Here is a 19,216-nt window from a genome sequence, read left to right as displayed (position 1 = left end):
ATTCTAAATGATAGCTATAGTAATACTTTTATGTGGGTTAAATTAGTTAACTCCAAACTCTCTAGGATTCTAGTTTAGCCAAATGAATGTAAATGTATATGGAGAATTCACCTAAATTAATGGAATGTGTAGAATCTCTCATTAAGCTGGTTTATGGTGGGTAATCCAGTTTCAGTAGACTATGTCAGTGAAGGTGGGCCAGAGTAGAGTATCAGACAGAAGCCCCTGCTAATATCTTCAGTTGCTGTCCATTGTCCCTGATCATCTCAGGCACTGGTTGACCATCCGCTCTTTAACCACTGCAATCTGAAAAAACTGATGTTTTGGTTCCATGACCAAAAAATGACTTTCCCTCCCATCAATTAGTATCTCCTCCCATCAATTAGCCCCAGTTAGCGTATACTTTATCTTATTCAATAATATGAAAAGCATATTTGCTAGTTATTATTGAACTTCTCCAGACAATCAGATGGGGGGAAATATACTCTGATGTCTGGGAAAGGTGTAGAGGTAAAAATATATATTATCTACAGGGAGCACAGAAGGGTTTCTAATGGATCAAAATTTCTCCAAATTATGGCAAACCAAAAGCAATGTCTTGTTGGATAAGAATGGTCTACACCTAGATGTGCAGCTGCTGGGACACAATTCTAAATAAAATTAAACAATATTCTTGAATCTTACATAGCTCATTAGTTTAGACAGAAGTCTTCTGATTTCAGATTTAAAAAAGCAGTAAACTCAGAAGGTTTTTGTTTTTTTTGGTTAAGGGGTGATTCGTAATAGCTTTCCTTCCAGATATCTATATGATAATAGAGTTTCCAAGTCTAGTTATTATTAACACCTTAGGAGTTTATCTCCTCACTATAAAGTGTATAGTAGTTCCTCTTGTCACACAATGTTATTCTCTTCTTCTTCTCCTTCTCCTTGTTTTTCTCCTCCTCCTTTACCACCACCACCACTATCACTATACTTGACACAAAAAGAGGAGGAAAACTATGTAATTTTGGTTTATTACTGATCTCTCAACAACACTGGACACAGTTCCTGCTATATATTTGGTATTCAGTAACAATTTGGTATGTTACAGGAAATTCTAGAGAGGATGAAGGACCTCAGGGGAGAAGATGATGTATCATTTAGGGTCCAATCATTAAATAAAAACCACATAATAATTTGAACACTGAAAGTTTAATCTAAATATGTATTATCTACTTTAAAACAGGTTTAATATTAAGAAATAAAGAAACTTAAATATACAAGAGTAGTGGTCGTTAAGAAAAAACAGTCTCCATGACTGAGGATGAGTACAAAGGAAGGAACAGATTTGGAAGACCTCTACCCCCAAGTCTGAAATTTGGATCTCATAAGAGAATAGGAGAACATCTTTTACTGGATGGCAAATAAATTATCTATAATGTTGTAGGCCAGGAGCTGGAAAGTAGTAAGTAAGCACATAATGTCAAAAACACTTACTGAAAAGCTGGCTGAGGTGAGAGTTGGAACTCACTGGGAAACTGGCATGGGGGTGCTGTGGAAACTTGCTGGAAAGCCTCCTTCTGGACCTCTTGAAAAACCGACTTGGAAGCCTCCTATGCAACAAGCTGCTAAAAGGTGGTTAGACTAAATAATAAACAAATATATTAAGTAAAACAAATTACGACAAAGCTCAAGCAGGTCCAGAAGTTACAAGTTGCATGAGCAGGTAGCTCAGACATTTTCAATACCAATTGCTGTTGTATAGTCTCCTCTCTCACAATCCATGTCTGTGGCTTCCTGGAGTGTTTCTTATGACTAATTGACTAAGGATTAAAAAGACCCTCAAGCCTGGTTTACATATATGTTTGCCTGGCATGTTGGTACTGCCTAAATGTGGACAACTCCAGCACTGCATCCTCAGTCAGGGTCACCCTTTGTCAGTGTATTTCATATGGACGCTGGCACAATGTCAATATTGTTGGTAGAGGGTGTTGGAAGGACACTGGAGGGGAAAAAGGCTTTTCTTTTCTGCTCTCCATTTTGTCTTAATTGCCAGTCTCCTCAAGGGCAAAGCTTCCTCCGATGCTAGAATCCACCATAGTACAGTTAATTCTGTGCTAAGCTCCTGCTGGTGGATGTTTCTCCAGTTATGGGCTAAGGTACGGTGTGACTTCTTCCAGTCCCAGCTGTTGACAGCAGATAGATTCGCCAGCTCCTAGTTCCCAAAGCAGTTGATTTTCGGCAGTCCCCCCAACACCTTCTTTAATGGCTTCACAAAAGATTGCCACAAGTGAGGCTCTTCACCTGGCTCTCAGGTGACTGTTGTGCATTCTGAGGTCACAGTCCTCTCTGTGGTTGGCTTCCCCCAACACCACAGAGAATATATTTTCAGAAGCATCTTAGTACCATTTTTCACCACACAGTGATCCATAAACATGCCTTCCCGTCCCTCTGCCCCATGCCACCTTTGGTAAGGGGGGAAGAGAGGCTCTTTAGGTAGCTGTTGCAGCTCTATGAGTAATAGATATGATAACATATATATATACCTACATACACGTACACACAGAATTTCTAGTACATTATCTCACACAGCCTGAAACGTGTGTATTCAGTTCTCTTTCTTCATTTCACACTTATGACTTAAGCTATGCAGTCTGAGGAACTAGAGAATTGGGAGGGATGCCACTAAGAGTCCTTATTCTTTCTTCATTCCTCATCCAATTTGTTACCAATCTGGGTCATTTCTTGTTCCCTTCGTATTTATAAACGTATGTGAATCATTTCTACTTCTTTGTTCAGGAGCTCATAATTTTATCATGGTTAATTAATATTTTTCTCAATTTATTTTCTACCTTGATTTAATCCTCTTGAACCTATTTTTCATAGAGTTACTGGGGTGATTTTTATTAAAATTCAGATATGATTATTGTGTCTCTTTGAAGTAGTTCAGTGTTAAAATACTTCAGGGATAATAATCAAGCTCATTACTGAGAAATTAAGAACATTTGTATTCTAGGCTATAACTACTTTTCAGTCACTTATTTCATCTCCTAAACCCTATGTGCTGTTCATACTTAAGCAGTACTATTCTCTAAATAGTGCTTAAATTTAATTGAGAGGTACAAACTACTGTGCATAAAATGGACAGGCTACAGGGGGAGGAGTACAGTGAAATATAGCCATTATTTTGTGGTGATTTTAAATGGAGGATAAGCTATAAAAATGTTGAGTAGCTATGTTGTACACCTGAAACTAACATGATGTTTTCAATCAACTATACTTCAATACAAATTTTAAAAAAAGAAAGTTAAACTTCAGTAATTCTGAACTGCTTGCATAACTCATATTATTTTACTCTATCTATTCAGCACCTAGCATTGTGAGTGGTCAATGAATGATTGTTAGACAAACAATGAAATGTATGAATAAAGTGGGTTAGAGAAGCATGGATGAAGGAGCAAATAGACCACCGGTTTCTTTCCATTCAGTTGTGTGAAAAAACTCATACTTGATATTTGGAGATGACTAATTTCTTACAGTATTGTAGAGTAAAATGTTCATCAAAGATGTATGCAGTATGGAACATGATACTGATGTAAATATAATTTTATATAAGTTTAGTGTAAAATATGCCTATGTAAAAATCCAAAAGTACTAATTAAGATAGTAGTACAATGAGAATGCTTTAAACACCTAAAAATATGAGAAAATAAACAGTTCAGTAGGAAAAAATTAACCAACTAAGGACAAAGAGCTTGATATAAGCCTAGGAGAGGTAAGACTATAGATTGCTATAGAAAGAAGTGGAAAGAAAATATGTAAAGACAGTTGATTTAATAATGTGGTGGAAAGCTAGATAACTAGCTGGAGAATGGACAGAAAGATCACCCTCTTGCAGAGAAATTAAAATAGGTGATTTTTTTTTAAGAAGAGAAGGAAAACAAGAATAAAAATTTAGTGGAGCCCCTTAAATTATAAATCAATAAGAAGGCATTTTAGTTAAGATGAATATGACTAGAATCTCAAAGCCGAGAATTCTCGTTCACAAATCTGGCATGGTCAGAATTCTACCGGTTGCTATGGATGGAATGTTTCTGTTCCCCCCAAATCCATGTTAATTCCTAAACCCAGTGTGATGATATTAGAAGGTGGGGACTTTGGAAGTGATAGGTCATGAGGGTAGAACTCTTAAGAGTGAAATTAGTGCCCTTATAAAAGAGATCACAGAGAGCTCCCTTGTCCCTTCTTCAATGTGAAGATATAGTGAAAAGAGAGCAGTCTGTGAACCAGGAAGTGGGCTCCCACCAGACATTAGATCTGCCAGTGCCTTGATCTTAGACTTCCAGGCTCTAGAACTGTGAGAAATAAATTTCTGTTATTTATAAGCCACCCAGTCTATAGAGTTTTATCATACCATCCTGAACAGACTAACATACCAGTTTAAGCTTCTGAGGTTATTTGCATTATTTGTTATGAGGAAAAAAAATCAGTGAATGGATGCTATTTATACTGAGCTTGCAATTTGATCCTAATCCCTTAGCAGTGTCTTTTGAGATAATGTAGACGGTCAAGAAGTTTGAAAAACATATTTGGCCTATTATAGAATCATGCTAACTGACCTTCCTAGTAGTTCCTTCATCTCCATCCTGTTCCATCCTGCTAACATTGAGTCTTCACAAGTAGGAGAGGAAACTACTTTTGATGGATATGATTCCATTTTCTTGAAAGCTTTTCAGATCAAAGAGAGAAAAGAATTTTTAGAAAGGGAGAACCTCATCTAGCAATACTCACAGGGGTTTTAGGAGTCCCATTAACAAAAAGTTTTCTCCCCTTAGCCCCTTTGTTTAAAAGCTTCAATTAACGTTACCATGCAGAAATGTTCTGTCTTGATTCATATCTGGCTTTCTCCCTGCAAGTAGAGCAAGTGAGGAGAGACAAAGAGGATGGGATCTCTGAGATATCATTAAAGGTTAGTCACTTGTTTTTTTTATTCACTCAAAGTTTGATACCCAGACCACCTACATAAATACCACCTGTGGTGCTTTTTAGACGTGCAGTCTGCAGGCAACACTCAGACTTACTAAAACAGGTTCTAAAATATGCCTTAAAATATTCTGAGACAATTCTTATGTAAAACAAACACTCTGACCACTGCTATAATGTCTGTTCTACAAGTGTATTTGGAAACTTAACTCCAAGTGGAATACAGAAAAACAGAATAGCGTAGGGTATAAAATAGAGCACAATAGTATGATTACTTTGTTCGGTGAAATGTTAGCAGAAGTGACATGTGTCATTTCCTCTAGAATTTTTCAAAGCCAGAAAATAAATTATATTCTTTTTCTTCTGCCAAGGTGATCTTGAAAGCGAATATTAAGATGAAGCTATATCAGCTGGGATCCCAGAATCACCATAATGAGCTAAACATGCTGCCAACATGATATACTCCTAGTCTGAGTGAGAAATAAATTTTTGCAGTCTAAGCCATGAGATTTTAAGATTGTTACTACAGAATACCCTGGGGCGGACTACTATGGCCAATTACTCTATTGCACTAGCATAGGATTGAGATATGTTATCAATACCAACAACCCGTCTCTTCTTCTTGCTCATGTTTATTTATCTTCGGGGGGGGGGCGATCCTAGTGCTTTCCATGTGTTGCCCTTTGAGCATTTTTCTTCCATGTGAACTTCTCTTTCCCTGTTTTATTAGTGTGTTTTTATTCTCATCTTGTCTTTTCTTGCTTATATCAAAAATTTTCTACAAATGACCGGGTATGCAAATGGAAAAAGGCTCTGCAATGTGTGTTGTTAGACTTTTTTACTATTTTTATTGTTGCATTGAATATTTAAAATTGGCTTTTGGAATGGGGCAAGTGTTATCTCTCTAAGTTCAGTTTGCTATTTGAATCACAGTCTGTAGTGGGGATTTTTGAAGAACATTTATCTTCTATGTCTTACAAGTTCAACTGGCATTCTTTGAAGTCGAATACATTTTTCATAGACTGTTGTTTTTGATTATCTGTTGATATATTTTTGAATGATTTGAGATATGTTTTATCTTGTGAACATCTACAGATTGCTTTTGCTTCCCCACATTTTCTAACTGTTTAATATTAATTCCTCCTTTTAAACCGTAAGCTGTAGGACATTGATGTACACAAACTTTTTCCTAAATTTGAATGTTTACTAGTATACATCTGTAGCTGTGCAAGTCTCTGTAAGGATCTCTGATCCTGATGCGTGGTCTTCTTACATGGAGGCATGTAGTTTATTTTAAATATTTTAATGGTATTTGTGGTTTTCTCTCTCCTGAGAATGAACAAAATATAATAACATTCAGAGTATACTGAGTTTATTAACTTTCTTGTAATATGTGCACCTATTCTTTATATAGACCCACCGCTTTCCACTTCTGTCTCCCACCATTATCATGTCATAGGTAGTAATAATCTATAGTGAATGTACAGTAGGAAACAGCTATGGAATAAAGATGGAGGTAAAGTGATTCTAGCTATTTTGGAAAGAAACTCAGGACTAAAAGCATGAAGGTAGAGTGATAGCAAGGTAGCAACCTCCCCTGACCCTTCTCAGAAGATATTCAATTCATAAATATGGTCTATTGTGTGTGAATTCTGATTATAATCACCTTAGAGATAAAGGGACAGCAATCACATAATGGAAAATTTCCTACACAATATTATTAATGTAATTATGATTAATACTTCTCAGAAAATAAAGTCAACTATAGTACAAATACTAAGTATGTTTTGATTTAACATATAAAAGATTATTCAATAATACATTTTGTATCAGTTGATATGGACATGACTGAGCTCTAGCAAGGATATGAAAATGTTGGGAAAATGCATATTTCCTGCTCATATGGTCTTTTGTTGTCCAATTCTATTACAATAACTGCCCACCTAAGAATAAAAAACTGAAAACAGATATCAAGCAAGGATTATTGACCAAATTGGTCACTGCCATCTTGTCTGTCACTAGCCAAACCTGTCCAGAGGGAAAAATCTCTGGTTGTAAATGTATTGTAGTATAGAGTAGGTGGCCAGCTGATGATTCAAGCTTCCTCTTTTGCCTTCTAAGTTCATGACATCTGATGAACACATCTCTTTTTAAGGAAAAAGCATTATTTTTAAAGTACCTGGTTATGAGTGCTCAATTCAGTAAGAGCAATAGGTTACAGGTAGAGAGACAAGGGAGTATATTGAGAAACAATTGTTTAAATTCCTTAAGAAGTTTAAAGGATACTTGAAAATTTCTTAAGGAGTTTAAACAATTGTTTAAATTGAGGAAACAATTGTTTAAATTGAGCAAAATTCAAAGGAGTGACTAGATGTTAATCTACTGTCTTTCCCACTGTGGTCCAATGTTTTACCAGAGAATTTGCTGTAATGTAAGAAAGGTGGAAATTTCTCAGTGTTTCTGATCATATTCCAAATTCCCTTCAATTATTTGAATTTTACACCCCTTTTGACTGTTCATTAATATTTACTTGGAAAGTCAAAGAGTATTAATCAGGTAACAGTAACTTTCAGTGATCATAACCACTCACCATATTTTTATTGGAAGAATAAATGGTTGAGGTGGTATTAACAACAACCTTATAAAAATACAATTAAAATTACATGAGACATCACTTATTCCATTAAAAGGCACAGTTTTTAAGAAATAGATCTTGTTCAGTGTTCTCCAGAGAAACAGAACCAAGAGTATAAGGCCATTGGGGCAGAATGCACTGTTACTGCGGGGGAGGGTCAGGAGACTATTCTATTCTGGCCTTCACCTGATTGGATGAGGCCCATCCACATTAAAGAGAGCAATATGTTTTACTCAGTCTACCTATTTAAACGTTAATCACATCCCAAAACACAATCACGGAAATTCCAGAATAATATTTGACCAAACATCTGGGCACTAGATGGTACAGTGAAGTTGCTGCATTAAATTAACTATCACCAAGTGTAATCACTTTATCACTAGCTTTCTATATGTTACTTGGAAAATATGCTTCAGCTTCTCTCTTGTATCTGTAAGTCAAATTATGTGTCAAATAATACTGGTTTTCCATTACTTCAAAGAGATAATGCAAGATTAATGTGCTAGTTTCATAACACACATTGAGTTCCTCTTAAGAAATAAAGAATTGACATGTTAATATTATCAATATGTTATAGTATTTTAATATAGTCAACAAAGACCGTCATTCACTATATGACATGAATAATGAAAAACATCTAAGGAAAAGAAGAAAGTTTGTAAAATCTTTTGAAGAATTCATGAATAGATGTGTACCTAACTTGTGTTCTATAATGTATACTAGGTACAGTATTATGGGATATGATAAAGGAAGAGAACTGATACAATCTAATTAGATTTTATTTTAAAGTTTGTACTGTAAGGGTAACCTTGAAGGGTTTTTCAGTATACTTTATCAATGGATATCATACTAAAGATCATTAGATTTACCTTCTAATCCAGGAACTTTGACTGACACCATGGTCAAATGAGTTTGATTTTAGGATATTCATTTGTAAAATTGTTAGAAGAAAGACATGATCTCTAACTAAACATCCTGTTTTAAGATTCTGTATTTTATATGGTAGGTCACAAACCAGTAGCCTATAGGTTTAAAAAAAGAAAACAGGAACATATCATTTACAAAACAGAAAAATTTACATAAAAATTAAATGCCTATACTTCTCTAAAAAAATAAGATCTGGCAACTCCCCCCTAAATTTGCATATGGTATCAGTTTGTACCAAGGGTATAATCTTTCCATTTTATTTCTCATCCACTATTTAAACAAATATGTTTTGAGTGTCAGAGACTCAACATTCCTACATTAGCCAATGCTTTGGCTTTTCCACCTTTGGTAGACAGTTTTAATTGCAATTCATGTTCTGAAAAAGACAAAAAAAAACTTAAATGATTTTTGTTTTGTTTTGCCTAACTAAATTGATGAATTAGTCCATGAAGTCATATGAATATCATATTAAAAGATTATTAAGTCCTGGGATGTTACCAAGTAGTAAAGTCTCATCTCTTTTAAGAATAATGTGGCTGGTTATTTCTTTCTTCTTTCATGTGCTATCCAGATTGAACCCAAATGACTCAATTTTATATGAAGGGAAAAGAAGAAAATAGTCTCAATTTGCTCATAATGAAAATGAGTACTGATACTACTTTTTACTGAAGAAATAAGTTCCCATTATCTTTTGTGCTAGTGACATCAGAATAAAGAGGAACAGGTTAGCAAAATATTTTACACTAAGGAACTGTTTACCAAAATACGTCAGCACAAGGAAAGATATTCACAAGTGAGTCGAAATTCTTGATTTATCTCTTGAGAACTGACTTAAATCTGATGTCATCAACTATGAGTACATAAAACAATGAAAATATATTACTTTTAAAAATTTTAATCATTTAAACAGCCCTTATCTTGCTACTATACCTCTTACCAAGAGGTGGCAGTACCATATTTTCAACATTCAAGTGATGAGAAATATTTAATATTGACTTAATATAACATTTTTTACCTTTTTCTGAAAATTAGTAATACAAGTCAGTATTTAAGTGTATTCTCATATAAATCAACTAATGTGTGATAATTACAGCATATTCTTTGTAGGCCATCATTAATCTTCTTTATAGATATTATCTAGGGCTTTCTTTGTATTATAGACAGTGTTCTCTAATGATTGCCAGCACATACACACCAGACTGCCTTACCCCAATATTCAGTTCTTAATGTGCTTAAGGAATGATAAGTATAAAAGTAACTTAAGTAAAAATACAATCTATTGTAATTTAGTGACATATATGGGGGTTGGCCCAAAAAATGTTATAATGTTTATGTAAAACAAAGGAATTTTGATTTAAATGATAAAGACCTTTGTTTCTCTCAGTGTGGTCCACATTAGTACCCTGAGAGCTCATTATATGTAGAATCTCAGTACCCACCCAGACTTACTTAATCTAAATGTACATTTTATCAGGATCCCCAAGTGATTTGAATGCATATTAAATGGTGAGAAGCACTCATCTGAACTAATGATTACAAAAATCATCATCGATAATCACAACTGGCCTTAGAACAAACAATGTTTTATAAATTGTGTTCCACCAAATCCTGTTAAGTGTGAAGTAGTGCTTCTCTGACTACTGTAAGAGAAAGAAGTGTCCTAGAGAAGGACAGTTACACTCTCATCTGTTTGGTTTTTTTAAATTTTAGTGAAAACACTTAACATGAAATCTACTGTCTTAACAAATGTTTAAGTGTACAATGCAGTATTGTTGATGACAGGTATAATATTGTACAGCAGATCTCTAAAATTTATTCATCTTATTTAACTGAAACTTTCTACCCGTAGATTAGTAACTCCTCATTTCCTCCTTCAACCCCTGGCAACCACTCTAACATTCTTTGATTCAATGAATTTGACTATTTAAGATACCTCATATATGTGGAATCATGCAGTTTTTTGTCTTTCTGTGTCTAATTTATTTCACTTAGCATAATGTCTTCAAGTTTCATTTGTGTTGTCATGTATCACAGAAGTTCCTTTGTATTTAAAGCTGAATAATATTCCATTGTGTTTGTTTGTGTGTGTGTGTGTGTATACACACACACACATACATACATACACATTTTATTTTCTTTATCCATTCATCTACTAATGGACATTCACGTTCCTTTCTTACCTTGGCAATTGTGAATAGTGCTGCAGTGAACAAGGGAGTACTAATATTTCCTTGAGAACCTGATTTAAATTACCCAGAGGTGTGATTACTGGATCATATAGTAGTTCTGTTTTTAATTTTTTGAGAAATTAAAAAAAAATGTTTTCTGTAGAAGCTCTACCATTTTGCAGTCACACCAATGGTGCATGTACTAGTTGTTCCAGCACTTTTAGTGAAAAGACTATCTTTGCTCCATTGTATTTGTCATTGCCCCTCTGTCAAAGGTCAGTTGACTATATTTACATGAGTCTATTTCTGAGTTCTCTGTTATGTTCCACTGATCTATTCTCTTACCAATACCACACTGTTCTGATTACTGTAGCTTTATAGTAAGTCATGAAGAAGTCAACTAGTGTCAGTCCTCCAACTTTGTTCTTCTCCTTCAATATTATGTTAGCTACTCTGGGGTTTTTTGCCTCTCCATTTCAGTGTAAGAAACAATTTGTTTCTATCCACAAATAACTTATTGGGATTTTGATTTTAATTGTATTAAGTCTATAGATCAAATTAGGAAGAACTGATATATTGACAATATTGACATGAATCTTAACTATCCATGAGCATGGAATTTCTCTCCACTTTAGTTCTTCTTTGACTCCTTTCATCCCAGTTTTATAGTTTTCCTCATATACATCTTGTATATATTTTGCTAGATTTTTACCTAAGTATTTCATTTTTGCAGGTGCTACTATAAATGGTATTGCATTTTTAATGTGAAATTTCACTTGTTCATTATTGGTACATAGGAAAGTGACAAACTTTGTATATTAACTGTGTATACTGCAACTTAGTATAATTTCTTATTAGTTCTAGGATTTTTTTGTCAATTCTTTTGGATTTTTTGCATAGACAGTCATGTCATCTATAAACAAAGACACTTTTATGTCTTCCTTCCCCATCGTTATACATTTTAGTCCTTTTTCTTGTCTTATTGGATTAGCTTGAACTTGCTGTATGATGTTGAAAGGGAGTGGTGAGAGGAGACTTTCTTTTCTTGTACCTCCTCTTAATAGGAAAGCTTCAAGTTTCTCATAATTACGTATGATGCTAGGTAATAAGTGTTTTTGTTGATATTTTTCATTAAGTTGAGGAAATTTCTCTCTATTGCTATTTTACCAGAATTTTTTATCACATTTAGTGGTGGATTTTGTCAAATGCTGTTTCTGCATCTATTGATATGATCATGTGATTTTTCTTTTCAGTGTGTTGATGTGAAACATTACATTAGTTGTTTTTTGAACATTGAGCCAGCCTTGCATACCTGGGATAAATCCCACAATATCTTGGTGTATAATTATTTTTATACACTGTTGGATTTGTTTTCTTCTTGTAGTTATACAGTTTCGGGTCTACATTTAAGTTTTTAATCCATTTTGTATTGTTTTTTGTTTGCGTGTGTGTGTGTGGTGTAAGGTAATGGTCCAGTCCCATTGTTTTATGTATCTGTTTTCATGCCAGTACTAATACTGTTTTGATTACTGTAGACTATACTTTGAAATAAGGTAGCATGATGCCTCCAGCATCTGTAGACATCTTTGGGCAGTATTGATATTTTAACAATACTAAGTGTTCCAGTCCATGAATATAAATATTTTTCCATTTTTATGTGTCTTTAATTTCTTTTATCACTTTTTTATAGCTTTTGGTATACAAGTCTTTTGCTTTCTTAGTTAAGTTTATTCCTCATCTGTTGTATATACAATCGAGTTGCCTATTATGTGTTGAAATGCAAAATCAGCACTAACAGTGAAAATCATTTAAATTTTCCTTTAGAATTCTTTGGAAAAAATACACTGCATTTAGAACATCTCTAAAGTATTTTAAAGCAAGCAATTATTAATTCATTTATGAAATAGATCACCTTTTTGGCCTGATCACTGCTGCCTTTTTGATGGACTACATTGTAAATATATGTCTTTATACATTGAAGTAATAATTGGTTCTGTATGAAAGTTAAAAGAGAGTGGCTTTTGACAAAACAAACAAGCAAAAAAACTTTAAGTTCACATCTCTCACATAACTTATTTTCAAGAAAATCTGTCCTTGACTACAATGGACAGAGTTACGTATGACAGTGATCATTCTCTCTCTTTCTCCTTCACTTTTCCTCTTAATCTAACATTTGTTAATATAATTAAAGTAGTAACATGATAGAATTCTACCTTAAGTTTCTCTTTAAGCTCTCCACTAAAATATGAGAGGTTGAGTTTATTATATGAAGTAGATAATTAGTGTATATATACTTCCTTTGCCCTTGTTACAACTTCACCTTAGTCTCAGTTTATATCAATTGATATCCATGACATATTTAATTTTGTACTAATAATAGAGGAAATTTAAGTTATGAAGGAGAGTATATGGGGGAGAATAACAGAGAAGCTTGCATATAATATGACATCTATCAGTGTTAGGTCTTACAACTTAGTTCACTTTCCATATTAGTAGATGAGAGGGTTTAGAATTTTCTCAAATAGATGAAAGGAGGTTTTTGAGATAGAAAAGTATGATGCAAGCATTACTAATTCATAGTTTATATTTTAAAATGAAAATCCTTCTCACTTCCAAAATCAACCTGGCAATTACTACTCCACATGATGAGACTATCCAGATGTAAGGTGTTTGTTTGTTTTTAGGTGAATGTCAGCATCTTCATGTTGTGGAAAGTGACTACAGTGTTCATTAGCAGTTTGGCAGGCACTGGGCATGTATAGAGAAAGAGCAGTGACCTTGCACAGCAACTTCTGTTAATGGACTGTTTTATATGGACCAGTAAGGCATCCCTTTGGGAACTCCTATAAATAGTGGGAGAGGGATAAACATTGAATGAACTAGTTTCTATCAGGATGGTAGGAATTCTGTTACTATAATTTAATTTAAAAAATAGCAATGACAACCTTTCACCAACAGAATCCATGGATTCCAATTTCCTCACATCTTCACCAACAATTATTATTTTTTGTTTGTTTCTTGGATAATATTCATCCTGACAGGTGTGAGGTGATATCTCATTGTGGTTTTCATTTGTATTTCCCTGATGATTGATGAATTTGAGCACCTTTTCTCTTTACCTGTTGGCCATTTATATGTCTTTGGAGAAATGTCTGTTCAAGAATTTTACGCATTTCTTAATTGGGTTATTTGGTTTGTTTTGCTATTGAGTTGTAGGAGTTCATTATATTTTGGAAATTAAGTCCTTATCAGATATATGGTTTGCAAATATCTTCTTTCAGTCCACAGCTGCCTTTGCAATGGGTATAAAGTGACAATTATACAAGAGCCCATTAGGTACTAGAGAGGGAAGGCACTCATGACACTCTATCTTAGAGAGACACTACTATATCTTTTCTCTCAAAACAGAATTATGTGTCACAGTTCTTCAAAAGTTTTGCAAGAACCTTACATTTAAATATACAGTTTGTCATCTACCATGAGTCAGTTTAGGCCATGATTTGATTGTCCTTTTATATAACCTTAATGATGACTCTATTAAAAACAATAAGAGATGGCCCTCCCTAGCCCTTGCACCTTTCATGGAAAACACCTGTGAAAGCTTGTAGCTATCCTCCCACAACCGTAACTACTATGGGTAGTTATCACTCAGTAATTCCATGACATAGATGAATGTATACTTGCTGTCTGAAATGGATTAGAACCTTCTGGCTACTCAGAATGGAAATTAATACAACTTGTTACAATAGGGCAGACCTGAGGCCAGATTAGCAAGAACTAACCTCAGAGAAGTGTTAACAACAATTAGGACACCATTTGGTCACCTGTCTTTGAACCTATTATCAGGTATACAGCATGCAGTATTATCCCAAATTCTTCCACATTTAACCAGAAATAGAGCAGAAGATCATTTATTACCCAGTAGATCATAACATTTTGGACAACATGTTCACTATCCATTCCCATGAAATTTCTTCACATCCCATTAATCAATATACAGAAAGCCTATATTCTTCCTTTTCCAGAAATAGATCTATGTCAGCATGCTATCCTCATTCTAAAATTGTCAAAAACTATGAGAGATCTGTGACTTTGCTCTACTTAAAAGCTGGCACATAATTTGCCACAATTTTAGAAATGCTGGCAGAATACAGGAGACATGAGTCATAGACATAGAACTTTATGGCTAATGGCAATATAAGCAGCATGAACATCAGAGTATTTCCTCAGTCTACTTTGCAACTAAGGCTCCTGGGAATAACCCAAATAGGTCCAAATAGATGCCTGAGAATGCAATAGTTTGCATTTTATGAAAGGCATCCTGACTTTAGGAAACTGAAATCTTTTATAAGGGAGGTAAGCATGCCTGCTACAAAGGGAGGCATTGTTTCTGTCTTAGGCTGATTGCTAAACAAATACCTTTGAAAACATAGTCTGGAACAAAGGCAGTCAAAGTCTCTGCAAAATGTCAGGAAACCTCAGGTACCCATAAAGAATTGTCTCTCAGTATTGGCTTCCTCAGCTTTACCTACTTTTCTTCTCTCTCTTTCTCTCTCTCCCTCTCTACTCCTTCCTTCCTTTCCCTTTATTTCTCTCTCTCTCTCTCTCTTTCATTCTTTCTTTCCTTTTTTATTTCTTCTAGTCTTGGCTTTAATGGTCTTCACAAAGATAAGACTAAAATAGTAGTAAATAAATATTTTCAGGTACAATGATACATAAAGATTAAATAGTCCTGATTTCTTTTATTGTGCAATTAGTTTACTTTTCTCCTTCAGATTGTATTTTCCTATGTCATATGTATGTTTCTATGTGAGTGTGTGCATGTTGCAGGGGGGGCAACACTTAAAATGTTATAAGTTAGAGTCTGTATCAAATTTGCTTAATGTAAGTTTGTATGGTCAGATTTTCAGACTATTCCTGTGGAAATTATATTCAATAGGCCTAAGATGGTACCCAGAGTTTATATTTTTAGGATACAGTAAACTGAAATCTTAAATGAAGCAATTTGAGGAAAACAGGCATGGAAAATTTTTTAAAAAGAGAAAGAAATGGACATATCTTCACTAAACACATTTTTTTACAATGACAAGATAACTTCAAATGGTCAAACCTTTTTTTCTTTGTGTGTTAATGAGGTAAACACATTTTTGCTTTGTTCCTAACTAATGTTTTCTTTAAGTGTATCAACAAAGAACAAATTAACTGCATTTTTTATTGTAGCATGTAGATCCAATTTGATATAGCAACTTTATGCAAATTAATTTAGTGCCACAGAAAAACACATCTGTAACACTTAACAAATGATTTTTTTGAATCTTGGGTTAATGGAACAGCTACTAAAGTCACATTCATTTTGGGATCTGTTTCATATACACTCCCAACAATTGTTACATATAAATCATCACTAAAATAGGTCTGTATCTTTCTACTGTTGATCTACTGCTCATAGATTCCTCTTTCCATGGAAAGAGAAAAGCTTACTAGTTGCTTTTTAATTGCCTTCTCTGAAAATGCTAAGCTGGGGCTTGGCAAGGATCCCTGACAGTAAAGGATATAAAGGAAGGAGGGACACAGAGATCCAGCTGAATATGTCTATTGTGATCATGAAAATAAGCCCAGTGTTTCAGCAATCTTTATTTTTCCTCCCTCCCATGTAGGTGACAAATTAAAAATGAAAATTTCCAAGTCATACAAAATAAGAGGGAAAACCAAGCATTGTTGTATCCAGTTGAGACTCACTAGGTTATGTCAATGATTTCATTTACTTTGTAAGGCTCTGACAGGGAAGTCATATATCTTTACTAAACAAGAGAGAGAAGGTGGAATATATTTTATCCCATTAGACCATTTTGAAGTAAAGGCACAATGGGACAACTTAGAATATTGGACCCTGCTGCTGATTTCATCTTTTATTTCACTGAACTAACAACAAAGTAGTCAACTGATCTTTAACTCAGTGTGCATTAAAAAAAAGTAGCAAAACAAACTCACTGTGGAACGTATAAACTGTGTTGAAACCCTGTGCCCATCTCTCATATTAGAAATCATAAATGGTGAAAATGAAGATTTATGTTTAATCACAAATTAACACTTTTATGTTGAAAGCCTATAAAATTGTCTCTGATACATCATAAGGTGTTTGATGTCTTCAGTATTTTTTGGTTCTAAACATATTCATCCTGTATTACCCTATGTGTGTATACCAGTTTTCTGTTTTTGTCATTAACTCAAAGGCACACACGTAATACATTGAGAGTGCTATTCATTTGAAATAGGGGCTTCCTCCCATTTCAAAGTTTCGTCCAAATATTTTGAGATGTCCTCAGAGTGTGTTTCATATAAGCCCCAAAACATATATTACCAGCTATTGTATCATGTCCACTGGCTACTACTGCTATGTTTTCCCTCTCCCTAAGTCCTTCACTCTCACACATGCCAATGTCACTGTTTTCCATCATCACCCATGGCTACCACCATCAGTGAACTGGAATCTTGAAGTCCACAAAGAATGACTTTGTCCTGACTCTTTTTGCCTAATATTTTTTAATTATAGAAATACTGAAACAAGTTCTCATCTAACCAGTGTATTTGAGAGCTTTAGGGAAATGGCTGTTCCTGATTTAATTAATGGTCCTTTCTCTAGGATCTGTTCCCTTGTTTTGGAGCTAGGCTGGGTGTATTTCTGTGGGACAGATAACACTTCATAAGAAGACTTTTGTGTCCTCTGAGAGGTCTGAGGCATTGTTACTGCATCAAATTGTATGTGTTCAAGCTTTCCTCTAGCATAATTTCTTTCCTACGAACTTGTCAGTAAATCCCATACACATGTTATGAGGTAAGCCTTGCAGTTTTACTAGACAGGCACAGGTAGGAATATGCCACAGTAATGTCTCGGTTAAGCTTAATCATTAGTTCCCAAGATACATAAATATCCTATATCCCTCAGCAAATGGCAGGTTCAGAAGTAATATAAAATAGCTGCATGTGAAGTTCTGGTGATGTAAATTTTATAAATTACTGAATTACAGTATTTTACTCCATTTACTTAAATATATGGAAATAATGGTAACATTAATTTTAGACCCAATTGCTCTAAGGTAATGGATACTATGACAGTGTGTATTCTTGGAATTATTAAGAAGCTGTTGTGTGACAGTGTGAAAATCTGTGAAACAAAATAAGAAATTTTAGGAATTATTCTTATAAAAAATTTTATTGCAGATGGGTCATAGTTTAAAGGGGCAGGTTATTACTACCAATGATATTTTAATGGGAAATGCTATATTTCCTAGAGTAGCAAAATTACTTTTTTCATAAAATTCATTTTAAATTTAAAGATTCTTCTGATTTACACAGATTTACGTGTATAGTAAATAAATCTATAAACTTCTGCAGTGTTTTTTTCCCCACTTCTTTGTTTTTGTTCCTGTCTTAATGGTGAAAATATATTTTCCTCCAAAGAATAGATATTCAGAAGAAATGGGAGCTCTGGGTTTCAATTACACTAGAAATATGACATCCAGACTGTATGTATTAAAGACGCCTCTGGCCATTTGTGTTTATGTTATGTATGGTTCAAGATTTTACTTCAAGATGATATATGAAATGTGTTTCTATAATAAACATGGTGAACACTATTGTAGTCAAGATAAAAATTTTTTACAGAATCTGCTGGATGAAGATTTGCAGTTCTGTGCCAATGAGCAAAATCCCAGGGGGTTCATAACCTTTGGAAAAGTACAATATTTACCAAATTCCTAAGGGACCAATGGAAAGATAATTAAATGGATTTGGGAATCATTCCTTCATAATATTTGCTGTACATCAATTAACTTTTTTAAAAATCTTGGGACAATAATTACAAGACCAGATCCTTCAAACTTATAAATAAGACTATTAAATGTGAATATCTGAAATGTGGAGAGAGCAACAGAAGACCAGGCATATGTCTTCTGGTATTTTCATCCCTAGATCTAGAACTTCAAACCTTAGTATGGAGGTTGGGTTAGTGAAAAGAGGGAAGAAATATGCTGAAAAATGGCTCAGAAGACTGCCCAAAAGACTTTGTACAATTGTGCAATGAAGGCTATGTTCTCTATCTGTGCTGTCCAATAGAATACATGTGGATACTGAGCATGTGAATTACAGTTATTATGACTGAGGAACTGAAATATTAATTGCATTTTAATTTTTAATAAACTTTTAATTTCAGAATAATTTTAGATTTTCAGAAAAAAATGCAAAGATGGTCCAGAGTTTCCATATACCTCTCACCCATTTTCCTTAGTATTAACATCTTATATCAGTAAGGTACATTTGTTATAATTAATGAACTAATATTGATGCATTAAGTAAAGTTTGTAATTTATCCAGATTTCCTTAGTCTTTACCTAATGTCCTTTTCCAGGTCCAGGATTCCACAGAGGGTACCACATTGTATCATCATGTCCCCTTAGGTTTCAGTTGGCTGTGACAGTTTCTCAGACTTTTCTTGTTTTTGGTAACCTGGACAGTTTGCAGAGTA

The sequence above is a fragment of the Kogia breviceps genome, chromosome 16 (assembly GCF_026419965.1).
Source record: "Kogia breviceps isolate mKogBre1 chromosome 16, mKogBre1 haplotype 1, whole genome shotgun sequence".
Lineage (NCBI taxonomy): Eukaryota > Metazoa > Chordata > Mammalia > Artiodactyla > Physeteridae > Kogia > Kogia breviceps.
The sequence above is the reverse complement of the archived record's forward strand: the minus strand, read 5'-3'. Positions refer to the sequence as shown.